Source organism: Pezoporus occidentalis, unplaced genomic scaffold, assembly GCF_034315485.1.
Source record: "Pezoporus occidentalis ecotype Australia unplaced genomic scaffold, CSIRO_AGI_Poc_V1 ctg4, whole genome shotgun sequence".
NCBI lineage: Eukaryota > Metazoa > Chordata > Aves > Psittaciformes > Psittacidae > Pezoporus > Pezoporus occidentalis.
In genome coordinates this window covers 19388594-19401027 of record NW_026915724.1, presented here as the reverse complement: position 1 = coordinate 19401027, position 12434 = coordinate 19388594, and positions in this window count along the sequence as shown.

Below are 12434 nucleotides of genomic sequence, written 5' to 3'. Positions count from 1 at the left end.
TTTGCTACTTTAATTGCTCACTTGCTTTTGTCAAGACAATCTTGACAAAAGTTACTCTTGGCAAAAAGCAAATGAGCAATTAAAGTGACAAAATTTGTGAAACACGATCGAGCTAGTCAAGTTGAGAGGTCTGACTTGACAGTCATGGTTCTGAGAAATCTGACCAATGTAATAGATTAAATTATATTTTGAAAAATTGAAGGCAACACAGGTGTCATGGTTTAAACCCAGTCAGCTAATTCGTTCGCTCACTTCCCCCCCTTTCTTGCCCTCCCCCTGCTCTCGGAGGGACGGAGAGGAGAATCGAAAAAAGAATGCAACTCCCACGGGTTGAGATAAGAACAGTTTAGTAACTAAGGTATAACACAGATCACTACTGCTACCACCAATGATAATAATGATAAAGGAAAATAACAAGGGAAGAGAATACAACACCTCAGCACCAACTGACCGATAACTCGCCCCCCAAGCCCGACCAAGCTCCGACCGATACCTCCTCCAACCCCGCAGTCTCCCAGCCCTTCCGGCTAACTCCCAGTTACCTCCTGGGCATGACGTGCTGTGGTATGGAATACCTCTTTGGTCAATTTGGGTCAGGTGTCCTGTCTCTGCTTCCTCCTGGCCTCCCCTCCTCCCTGGCAGAGCATGAGGCTCACAAAGTCCTTGGCCAAACCAAAACATCCTTGTTATCAGTTCTGTTCCCAGGCCGAAAGTCAAAACACTGCACTGCACCAGCTACCAAGAAGGAGAAACATGACTGCTACTGCTGAACCCAGGACAACAGGGAAAGATGATGGCGTTGGGAGAGGGACAATGGACTGTTCATTCAGTCTTCTGTGGTCCAAATTAACTCTGTCAGCTGGGCTTTGTGAGCAAAACTCATGTAAATTCTCACTGTCACTGTGTACTTCATTAACAAAAATACAACGTGACATGCTCATTTAAAATCCAGTGGAAATAGTGGCTCTGATGAGTACAGATAAGGCATGACTAGTTGTGGGAAGTGTGTCTAAGACAACTGGGGTTTCTGAACTAAGGAGATACTGTAGTTAAAAGTATAAAAATATGAAAGATCATCAGGAGCTTCCAGTCTTATAAAGCAAGAAGCAGGGACATGGAGTTATATTAAAAAACATGCAGAACTGATAGGAAGATATGCTTTTCATTAAAAAAAAATCAACTGTGAAATATGTTTTTACCTAATTAATAATTTAGTGAGATGTAAGCCATTTTTTTTTTCTTCAGATGAGTAGAAAGGAGATGAAGAACTAGGAAAAATAAATAATGAAATTATTACCAGGAGACATTGAAGTCACACAGCACGTGCAGGAAAAGTAGGGGATCAGGCCCAGTCAGCATATGTTCATGGGCAGGTCCTGCTTGACTAACCTGATCTCCTTCTATGATAAGGTGATCTGCCTGGTTAATGAGGGAAAGGCTGTGGACATTGTCTGTCTGGACTTCAGTAAAGCAAGTGTTCAAAAACCATGCAGGTGAGGTCCTCAGCGATATGGTTTAGTGGTGGACTTGGCAGTCCTGGAGTAATGTTTGCTCTTGATGACCTTAAAGGCTTCTTACAACCTAGCTGATTCTAAGATTCTATGATATACTTTGCCCTTAGGATAAAATCCAAGTATTACTGAGTAGGAAGAGTGTAAGTTTGAAAACAAGTAATCCCATATCTGACTGTTGTAGAATTTTTTGCACCATTTTTGAAAGCTGTATTTGGAAGGACACCAGACTAGAAGTGTTACCACAAAAGTTGGTTGGAGAAACTCTAAAACTCAACTTGGAGTTGTAGAAAGCAGGCATACTTTATTGCAGTGTGAATAGTTTTGCAAAGGTGATTGCACCCCTTAACTTGCTGGCAGTGGCTATATATTTAGCATACTCGTGGATAGTCAAAGTCTTCCCAGGAAATGTTTTACATATTCATGAGATTTTCCAAAACTAATTATAATAGTTGCATCCTAATTATGCATGTGCTTTCTTGCTGAGTGAGGGTTTCTGGTGGTTACTGATAGTCTTCCTCACTGTGTTTACTGAATGACCTCAGTGCTTGTGCATGCTCTCAAGGTCCTAGTGCTGAGTTAGCAGTGGTGTATCCTTGCTTCTGTTCTGTTCCAGTCTCGCTCCACACTGGACACCATTCTGCTATCTTGAAGGCTGGCATCCTTGGTCTTATTTACTGTCTTCTTAGTTGTTATCAATCCCATGATGTTCCTTCCCCCGTCAGCTGGACATTCCTTACTCTCTATGTGTTAGCAAGTTAGAACAGTTTGCTGTATTTTACTGTGTTAGTTTAAAGCCACACACACTATTGTTAGTTTGAACCTATAATTTAAGCCTACAGAAGGATACTTGCAGCTCTCCTGGGACTGTCACATAACTCTGAGGGAAACTGTGGTAATACCAGGAAACCTCTGTGAAAACTAGCAAAATGCTCTTGCCATTTAGCCACCAGGGATAAATGGCTGCACCCATAAATACAGTCATGGTGGACCAAACCGTAAAACCTTTCTTCCTTTGTGAGACAAAGAAGTGTGAATTATTTTTGAACAAGCATGTGAAAATGTGTATGTGATAAATACATATTGGGAGGAAAGACAGGTCTTAATTTGTATAAAGGCTGTTGGAGTATAAGATTAATGTCTTCAATTATTAGTATTTGAATAGAATGATCCTGGTGTTATGCTTGCAAAGATTTTTTTAAGACCGTGTCTGAAGAAGCCACTCCAACCACAACTCTTACAAGTTATAAAGACTGGGATGAAATGTGGGAACTGCAAGCTGTCCTTTTCCTGCTCTGTGGATAATTAAAGAAGAAGAAGAATTGCTGGTAGTGCATCTGGGTCTTGGGTAAGCCATGGAGTGTTTGAGTGCAAGGTCGGGCTGGGAAGCAGCCTCGGGAGTGATTGTTCATAGAACGGAATTTACAGTGACTGAAAACCGTCACTGGGAATGATGTAGTTGCTGTTTGGCTTCATGGCTCAGACCCATATCTATGCTATATATATGCTTGAGTGAATAAAGTAGAACTAGTTGTGAAAGCAGCGTGTGCGTTTAGCCTCTTTATTTACAAATGCTGCAATGAAATAGAATCATAGAATCATACAATATTTAGGGTTGGAAAGGACCTTTAAGATCATCAAGTTCCAACCCCCCTGCCATGGGCAGGGACACCTCACACTAAACCATGTCACCCAAGGCTCTGTCCAACCTGGCCTTGAACACCGTCAGGGATGGAGCATTCACAACTTCCCTGGGCAAACCATTGCAATGCCTCATCACCCTTAGAGTAAAGAACTTCCTCCTTATCTCCAATCTAAACTTCCCCTGTTTAAGTTTTAACCCATTACCCCTTGTCCTATCATTACAGTCCCTAGTGAATAGTCCCTCCCCAGCATCCTTATAGCCCCCCTTCAGATATTGTAAGACTGCTATGAGGTCTCCACGCAGCCTTCTCTTCTCCAGGCTGAACAGCCCCAACTTTCTCAGTCTGTCTTCATATGGGAGGTGCTCCAGTCCCCTGATCATCCTAGTGGGCCTTCTCTGGACTTGTTCCAACAGTTCCATGTCCTTTTTATGTTGAGGACACCAGAACTGCACACAATACTCCAGGTGAGGTCTCATGAGAGCAGAGTAGAGGGGCAGGATCACCTCCTTTGACCTGCTGGTTACGCTCCTTTTGATGCAGCCCAGGATATGGTTGGCTTTCTGGGCTGCAAGCGCACACTGAAGCCGGCTCATGTTCATTTTCTCATCAACCAGCACCCCAAAGTCCTTCTCTGCAGGGCTGCTCTCAATCTCCTCTTTGCCCAACCTGTAGCTGCACCTGGGATTGCTCCGACCCAGGTGTAGGGCCTGGCACTTGTCAGGGTTAAACTTCATGAGGTTGGCATCAGCCCACCTCACAAGCCTGTCAAGGTCCCTCTGGATGGCATTCCTTCCCTCCAGTGTATCAACCGAACCACACAGCTTGGTGTCATCGGCAAACTTGCTGAGGGTGCACTCAATCCCACTGTCCATGTCACTGACAAAGATGTTGAACAAGACCGGTTCCACCACCAATCCCTGAAGGACGCTACTCATTATGGGACTCCAGCTGGACACTGAGCCATTGACCACAACTCTCTGTGTGCGGCCATCCAGCCAGTTCTTTGTTCACCGAGTGGTTGCTCTATGAAATTGATGTTTCTCCAATTTAGAGACAAGGATGTCATGTGGGACAGTGTCGAACACTTTGCACAAGTCCAGGTAGATGGCATCAGCTTCTCTACTGCGTCCATCAGTTCTGTAGCCCCATCATAGAAGGCCACCAAATTGGTCAGGCAGGATTTCCCCTTAGTGAAGCCATGCTGGCTGTCACCAAGCACCTTGTTGATTTTCATGTGCCTTAGCATGCCATCCAGGAGAATCTGCCCCAAGATTTTGCCAGTCACAGAGGTGAGAGTGACTGGCCTGTAGTTCCCTGGGTCATCCATTTTCCCCTTCTTGAAAATGGGGTTATATTTCCCTTTTTCCAGTCTTCAGGAACTTCACCTGACTGCCATGATTTTCAAATATGATGGCCAGCAGCTTAGGAACTTCATTAGCCAGCTCCTTCAGGACCCGTGGATGGATTTCATCAGGTCCCATGGACTTGTGCACGTTCAGGTTCTTAAGATGGTCTCGAACCAGATCCTCTTCTACAGTGGGCGCAAGGTCTTCATTCTCACAGTCCCTGCATCTGCCTTCCAAGACTTGGGTGGTGTGGTCAGAGCATTTGCCAGTGAAGACTGAGACAAAGAAATCATTAAGAACCTCAGCCTTTTCCAAATCAAGGGTAGCCAGTTCTGATAGCTTCCAGAGAAGGCTTACGTTGTCCCTAGTCTGTCTTTTATTTGCAGTGTACTTATAGGATCTCTTTCGTGGATACCCCCTTGTCGTGGGGAAAGAGCTTGCATGCCCTTGTGAGGTTGGGAGCTATGCTGGTGATGGCACATGCCTCCAGTAGGGTCTCCCATGCCAGACAGGTCTCAACTGAAGGGTCAGACAAAGTGTGCCCATGGGCAGGATGGGTTCACTAGCCTTCAGGCAACCATCCTAGGAGAAGGACAACTCTAACTTCAAACCCAGGCAGATGGAGCTCGTATAGCCCTGTAAGGCCATCCATCTAAGAGAAAGACACTCTAATCAAACCTACGACCTGAGGACTTTGCTGTCACTGTCCAAGCTCACTAGGCCCTGGCAGATAAACCTCAGGTGTAAAGGGTGGGGCCAGTTCTGTGCACGCTGTGCCTCACCTAAAAAATCCACTGTGCAGGCCTGGAGGGTTTACCCACACTTGCAAAGCCCTGTAGCGACAGGCAAGGGACGAAACGGCAGGTGATAAGGTGCACTGGAAGTCACAGATCCAACCATGCATGGAGGCAGTTCAGGACATTGGTCGCTTGAGACCTACTCAGGAGATGACAGTCTTGTTCGGCAGTATCCTGAATGACCAAGCAGCCTTTTTTTCAAGGAGAGCACCGCTTGCTCCATATGGAGAGAGGCCTAGAAAAGGTGGCCTAACCAAAGTTCATCTCCCCCTCCACCTGGTTGGCTAGCCGAGGCCAACGGGCATCTTCTGTTGCGGTTGATTAAAGACAAGGAGACAAAGGCATACACCTGCCTCTAAAGGTGTGTCCAGATTGGCACTTGGATGTTGGAACATCAGAACCATGCTTGATACAGCAAACAGCTGGCGTCCTGAGTGCTGTTCTATGCTAATTGCCCACGAATTTTCACGACTTAACATCGATACTGCTGCTCTCAGTGAAGTTCGCCTTCATGAGGAAGGTAGCCTTAAGGAACATGGTGCTGGCTATACACTCTACTGGTCAGGCAAATCCAAAACTGAAAGTCATCTTTCTGGAGTTGTCTTCATGATTAAAAACTCCATAGTCTCTAAACTTGAAAATTTGCTGATAGGTCATTCTGATCGTATTATCTCCCTACGTCTTCCACTACACAGTAAGCAACATGTTGCTCTTTTCAGCATATATGCTCCAACTCTGCAAGCTGACCCTGCAGAAAAAGAAAAATTCTACTCCGACCTGCATCACCTCACTCAAAAGGTTCCTATAGAAGATAAGATCATCATCCTTGGTGACTTCAATGCCCAAGTAGGTAAGAAATTTGAAGCCTGGAAAAGAGTACTAGGCAAGCATGGTGTTGGCAGCTGCGATGATAACAGTCGCCTCTTACTAGAGTTCTGTGCAGAGCAACAGCTTACCATCACCAACACTATTTTCCAGCAGAAAAACAGCCAGAAGACAACCTGGATGCATCCTCAATCTAAACATTGGCACCTTATTGATTATGTCTTACTGCGCCAGAGAAATATTCTTGATGTCTGTCACACCCGAGTGATGCCTAGTGCAGAATATCAAACAGACCACCCCCTTGTGTGTTGCAAGCTTAATTTCCACTTCAAGTCCAAACCTGAGAGGGGCTGCATTCTGAGGAGGAGGCTCAATGTTAATGATCTCCAAATAGATAGCTGCAGTGAGGGACAGCTTTCAGGCTAACCTTCAAACTAGGCTTGAAGACCAGCTTATAGATTCTTCTCCTGAAGCGCTTTGGCAACATATTAAAAATAGCATCCTGCAGTCCTCTGTAGAATCCATTGGGTTCTCCTTAAAGAAAAACAAAGACTGGTTTGACGATAGCAACCAGGAGGTCCAGGAATTGCTGACAAAGAAGAGATCTGCTCATCAAGCACACCTTGCTCAGCCACTTTGCCATGTAAGAAAAGCAGCCTTTCGTCTTGCATGTATCAAACTCCAACAGAAACTTCGAGACATCCAGAACAAGTGATGGCTCAACCTAGCAGAAAAGAGTCAACTATGTGCAGATCTGGGTGACCACAGAGGATTCTATGAGGCTCTGAAGGCAGTGTATGGACCCACATTTCAGGTTCAAAGCCCTTACTTACTGCAGATGGCCAAACGCTTCTTACAGATAAAAACCTCCATCCTGTATCATTGGTCTGAATATTTTCAAACACTCTTTAGTGCTAACCGTGTAGTCCAAGGTGAGGGAATCCAGCACATTCTACAACATCCAGTGAAAAATGAATTGGATTTAACCCCTACCATGGAAGAGACTCTTGAGGCTATACAGCAGGTTAAAACTGGCAAGGCAGCTGGGGTTGACAGAGTCCCACCTGAAATCTGGAAGCACAGAGGCCAAGCACTTCATGCTAAATTTCATGAGCTAGTTGTGCGCTGTTGGGAACAAGGTAAATTACCATCAGATTTTCATGATGCAATCATCATCACTCTGTATAAGAAAAAAGGTGTAAAAAGTCAGACTGCTCAAGCTACCAAGGTATAACTCTGCTCTCCATTGCTGGAAAAATTCATGCAAGAATACTATTGAACAGATTAGTAACCGCTATCGCAGAAGAACTTCTACCTGAAAGTCAGTGTGATTTCAGAGCTAATAGAAGTACCACAGACATGGTATTTGTTCTCAGACAACTGCAAGAAAAGTGTAGAGAACAGAATAAGGGGCTCTATGTAACTTTTGTTGACCTCACCAAAGCTTTTGACACTGTGAACAGAAAAGGCCTGTGGCTGATCTTGGAACAATTAGGTTGCCCCCCCAAGTTCCTCAAAATGATTATTCTGTTACATGAGGATCAACAAGGCCAAGTCAGATATGGTGATGCACTCTCTGAGCCCTTCCCAATAACCAATGGTGTGAAACAAGGTTGTGTTTTCGCACCAGCTTTATTCACAATCTTCTTCAGCATGATGCTCCAAAGGGCTACGGTAGACCTCGACGAACAAAACGGCATTTGTATTCGAGATTGTACTGATGGTAGCCTATTCAATCTAAGGCGACTGAAGGCCCACACTAAGACCCTAAATCATGTTGTCCATGAACTGCTTTTTGCTGATGATGCTGCCCTTGTTGCCCACACAGAAGCAGCTCTGCAGCGTTTAACAGCTTGCTTTGCGGAGGCGGCTGAACTTTTTGGGCTGGAAGTCAGCTTGAAGAAGACAGTAGTTCTCTACCAACCTGCACCACAAGAAGATTACCATCATCCCCACATTACCACTGGCAAGTCAGAGCTTAAGTCAGTTCAGCAGTTCAGCTATCTGGGAAGCATTATTTCCTTGGATGCCATGATCGACAAAGAGATAGACACCAGAATAGCAAAGGCATATAGAGCCTTCAGAAAACTCCATAAAAGAGTCTGGTGCAATAAACACCTGAAGAAAAGTACAAAGATAAGTGTCTATAGAGCCATTGTACTGTCTACTCTTTTATATGGGTCTGAGTCATGGGTCATCTACCGCCATCACCTGCTACTCCTCAAACACTTTCATAAGTGCTGCCTCTGTACAATTCTAAGCATCCATGGGACTGACAATGTGTCAAATGTTACTGTCCTTGAACAGGCAGGGGTCACCAGTATCGAGGCCGTATTGCTGAAATTGCACCTACGCTGGGCAGGGCACGTCTCTAGGATGAAGGATCACCGCCTCCCTAAGATCGTGTTTTACGGTGAACTTGCCACTGGTAGCCGCAAGAGAAGTACCCCAAAGAAGAGATATAAGGACTCCCTGAAACAATACCTTAGCCTTGGCTATATTGACTACCATCAGTGGTCCACCTTGGCCTCCAATTGGGAGACTTGGAGACACACCATACATAATGCCGTTGACTCCTTTGAGAACTCACGCAGAACTAGTCTTGGGGAGAAAAGACAACGTAGAAAGACTCGAGCCCCGCCTATACCACCAAAGGAGACCTTTCGCTGTGCTTTTCACAGCCGGATTTGCCTATTTTACATTGTCCTTTTTAGTCATCAGCATGCTTGTAGTAAGCATGGGTAAAGCCCTTCCCAAATCTTTGTTCACGGAGTCAAGCCATGATGATGACCTATAGAATCCCTTCCTGTTATCTTTCTTTAACATCTCTAGTCAAGCTTAATTCTAACTGGGCCTTAGCTTTCCTAACCTGGTCTCTAGCTTCCTAGACAATACATAATGTTTTCCTGTAAAAGCAAGAAATAGGAAAATTTCATTATGACATTTTCACAGAATAAAAGTCTACTACATGTGTAGTATGTAGTAGACATCATGCTTTTCAAGTTGATATTGCTGCTATATGGTCTTCATTTTAGTATCTTCCAGCCTTTTTGTAGCTGGACACCATCACTACTTGCTTTGTCTCTGGAAGTCTCCTTCCCCCTTTTACTCTTCTTCTCACCTTTGGCTTTTGCCACTCTTTTCACGCTCCTCCCCTTCCCCTGGCTGCTTTCTCTTGAAGCATCAAGGAATACCTTCAGCACCAGATCCAGAGGCCATGGCACCATGGAGTCTAAGTCAACCTGCCAGACAAGACTGGTTGATGCCTTAGTCATCTAAATGCCTCTGCATGGCACCGCCTCATGCTCTGGATTTTGGGAGGGTGACACAGTAACCATTACCCTGCCTTTCTCACTGTGGGCATGTCCTGGGTTCAGCAGCAGCAGTCGTGCTGAACCCAAGACAGGGCATTTCTTGCCAGGCAGAGATTCAGTAAGCATGCCTCACAGAGGTTTTGTTGCAGCACACGCAAAAGAGTTTGGATTTAAGGAGCTTCTAGCCTAAGCATTTGTGTGCTCTGCACCCATTATAAAATACCTGAGGAATATTTTCTGAATAAACAGGCAGGTGGGAAGGGTTCATCATTGCTGGAAGAGATCCTTTGTGATGCTGAATTGCCTTCTCTGATTTCTTGTTTATTCCTTTACAACTTTATATCTTCCACATTGATGATTTTCCTCTTAAAAAAAACTATGCTTGCCTGAACAGTTTAACCTCTGGCTGTAGTTTTCCCTTTCTTATGCTGTGTGACTTGACTCTGCAGCTTTCCTTATGGCTCTCTTACAACTGATGGCCAAACTGCTGGGAGGAGAGGACATATATATATATATGTGTCCTGTATATATGACTATACATATATATAGTAGTCAAGTGGATCCCACTGCTTTGGTGTCCTCTCTGCACTTCAAATGTAGCATACTGCCCCCTGCTAATTAAGACCTGTCAGATAATTAGAACTGGTAACTCCAGATGCTCTTTTCAAAGCAGAATAATGAAAGCTTTTCCTTTCAGCTGCGTGCACCAGTAGTCACACAAGACTGTTCTAGTATCCAGTGCTCTCAAAAGGGCCATGTGATTTCTACTGATACAAAGGCATTCACTATTCTCAACCTTGCTATGCAAAGTGAAAAACATTTCCATACATCTTGTTTCAAAATATTTATACACATCCCATCACCACTTATCTTTCCTTCTGCTTTGGAATCTTGCCAAACTGGTAAATATTTCTGGAGATGAAACTGGAATAACAGGTGATTTTATGTGCCTTTTAGCCCTGTGCAAAGGGTTCTTAAGACTGAAATGCCGATAAGACACTGCCAATTAAAACTGTGATCTCATGCATGAGGAACTAGGGAAAACACCACAGAGACCACACATCACAAAGATGTCTTGCTGTCACAAAGTGGTTGATAAGGACTTCAGGAGAGACAATACCAACAGTTATCCTGTAGTCAGACAAGTGATCCCATCTATTTCAGGCAAATACTGGGACTGGTAGACTCTTATGAGCTGGGGTTCATAAAATGTCTGCTCTCCAACAGGAAGTGGAGCACAACAGACCTGGCATTTGTCACGCATTATGTGGTACTCATGATCAGACCACTACCATGGATAGTCTCAAGTGTGAGCAATAAATCTAGACCATTTTCTCTACTTGGCATTCTTTACTGCTTCCTGATTGATTCATAGAAAAACTCTAAGAACTCGCCAACAAAGTGTAAGTTGACAAGCAGGTATTCTTCATTGCAGAGCCAGGAGACATGAGGGGTAGCTCCTCCTAGCACGTCTCACTCCAGCACCAAACAAGCCATGATTATATAATCATCAAACATACATACTCACTCCCACATGCACACAATAATGTGGTAGTGGTCTTTGGGACCCCTGGTGGTCGTTTCTTCACCATCTTCTTCTTCATCAGTTCGTCCTTCGGCTGAACTTTGGAACTGGCCAGCCTTATTGTCCATTTGCCAGCTCCTTAGTTGGTTCTAACTGGTTTCCCTAAACATTAACTGAAGAGTTCTCTTCCTTATCATTGTTATAGAGTCTACCTGGGGTCCAGGTCGCTTAGTTACAAGCAAAATGTTTGTTCTATTTACAGTGAGCTACTCTTCATTCTGTTCTTTGTCCATCTTAAATCCCCCCGTTTTTACTTCCTTTTGCAAATTCTTTTTCAACTATTTTATATAATTCCATTACCACTCAAAGTCTTTCTAACATATTTTCCCATTTCTACTTGATGTTTCATCTGTTCCTCTTCCATTCTTCATAATTCATCATTGATTGTTTACAACACCAAAAGAAGCATTGAATAGAGATACATGTGATCAAGACTACAGCTATTATCATTAACACACTTATGAGCAGTTGTTTTAACCAGGAGAAATTGGGTAGCCATGATGTTATTTTTTTTCCAGATTTCTTCAAATCCCCATGAGGTGTCATCCTGAGCAACCTTGTAGAACACTTTAACTTGTTTCCAAATCTCTTTTAGACCAGCAGTAATTCTCCCTCTTTGATCTACATAAGAAAAACAGCTATTGTTAATTACTGAACAAACTCCTCCCTGGGATACCAATAAAAGGAGGACCTTAAAAAGGCTAGGCAGATTTGCCAGGTTAATAAATGGTTAGAACAGTGGTGCCATAGTCAGGATTTTGGGTATCTAGAACATGGGAGGCAACTTGGGAGGCCAGGTCTACTGGAAGCTGGTGGAGCTGGTCTGGGAGGAGCAGTTTTGGTAGGAGGCTTGCCAGGCTCGTCAAGGATGCTTTAAACTAGATGTGTTGGGGAGGGGGGCATCATTCCATCCCAACACACCCAGTCAGCTGTCAGCACCTATAATAAATGCTTAGAGCAATGTAGATATATTTCAGCTGCTCCAGCAAATGAGCCGGCTTCATTTGGAGCTCATCTCAGATGTCCCTAAACAAATGCCTTTAGTATGGGGAATAAACAAGAGGAATTAGAGGTGTGTGCACGTCTACGAGGGTGTGATATAACAGGCATCACAGAAACGTGGTGGAATGGCTCCTATGACTGGAGTGTTGGGATGGAAGGTTACAGGCTCTTTAGAAAAGACAGGCCTGGCAGACGGGGAGGGGGAGTTGCCCTTTATGTTAGGGATAGGCTGAAAAGTATAGAATTCTGGGGACAGGTGATCAGTCAACAGAGGGTTTATGGGTCAAGGTTAAAGGGAGACCAGAGATGGGAGAAATTACTGGGGGGATCTGTTACAGACCGCCTGATCAAGAGGAAATCCATCCGCGGGTCCTGAAGGAGCTGGCGAATGAAGCTGCTAAGCCACTG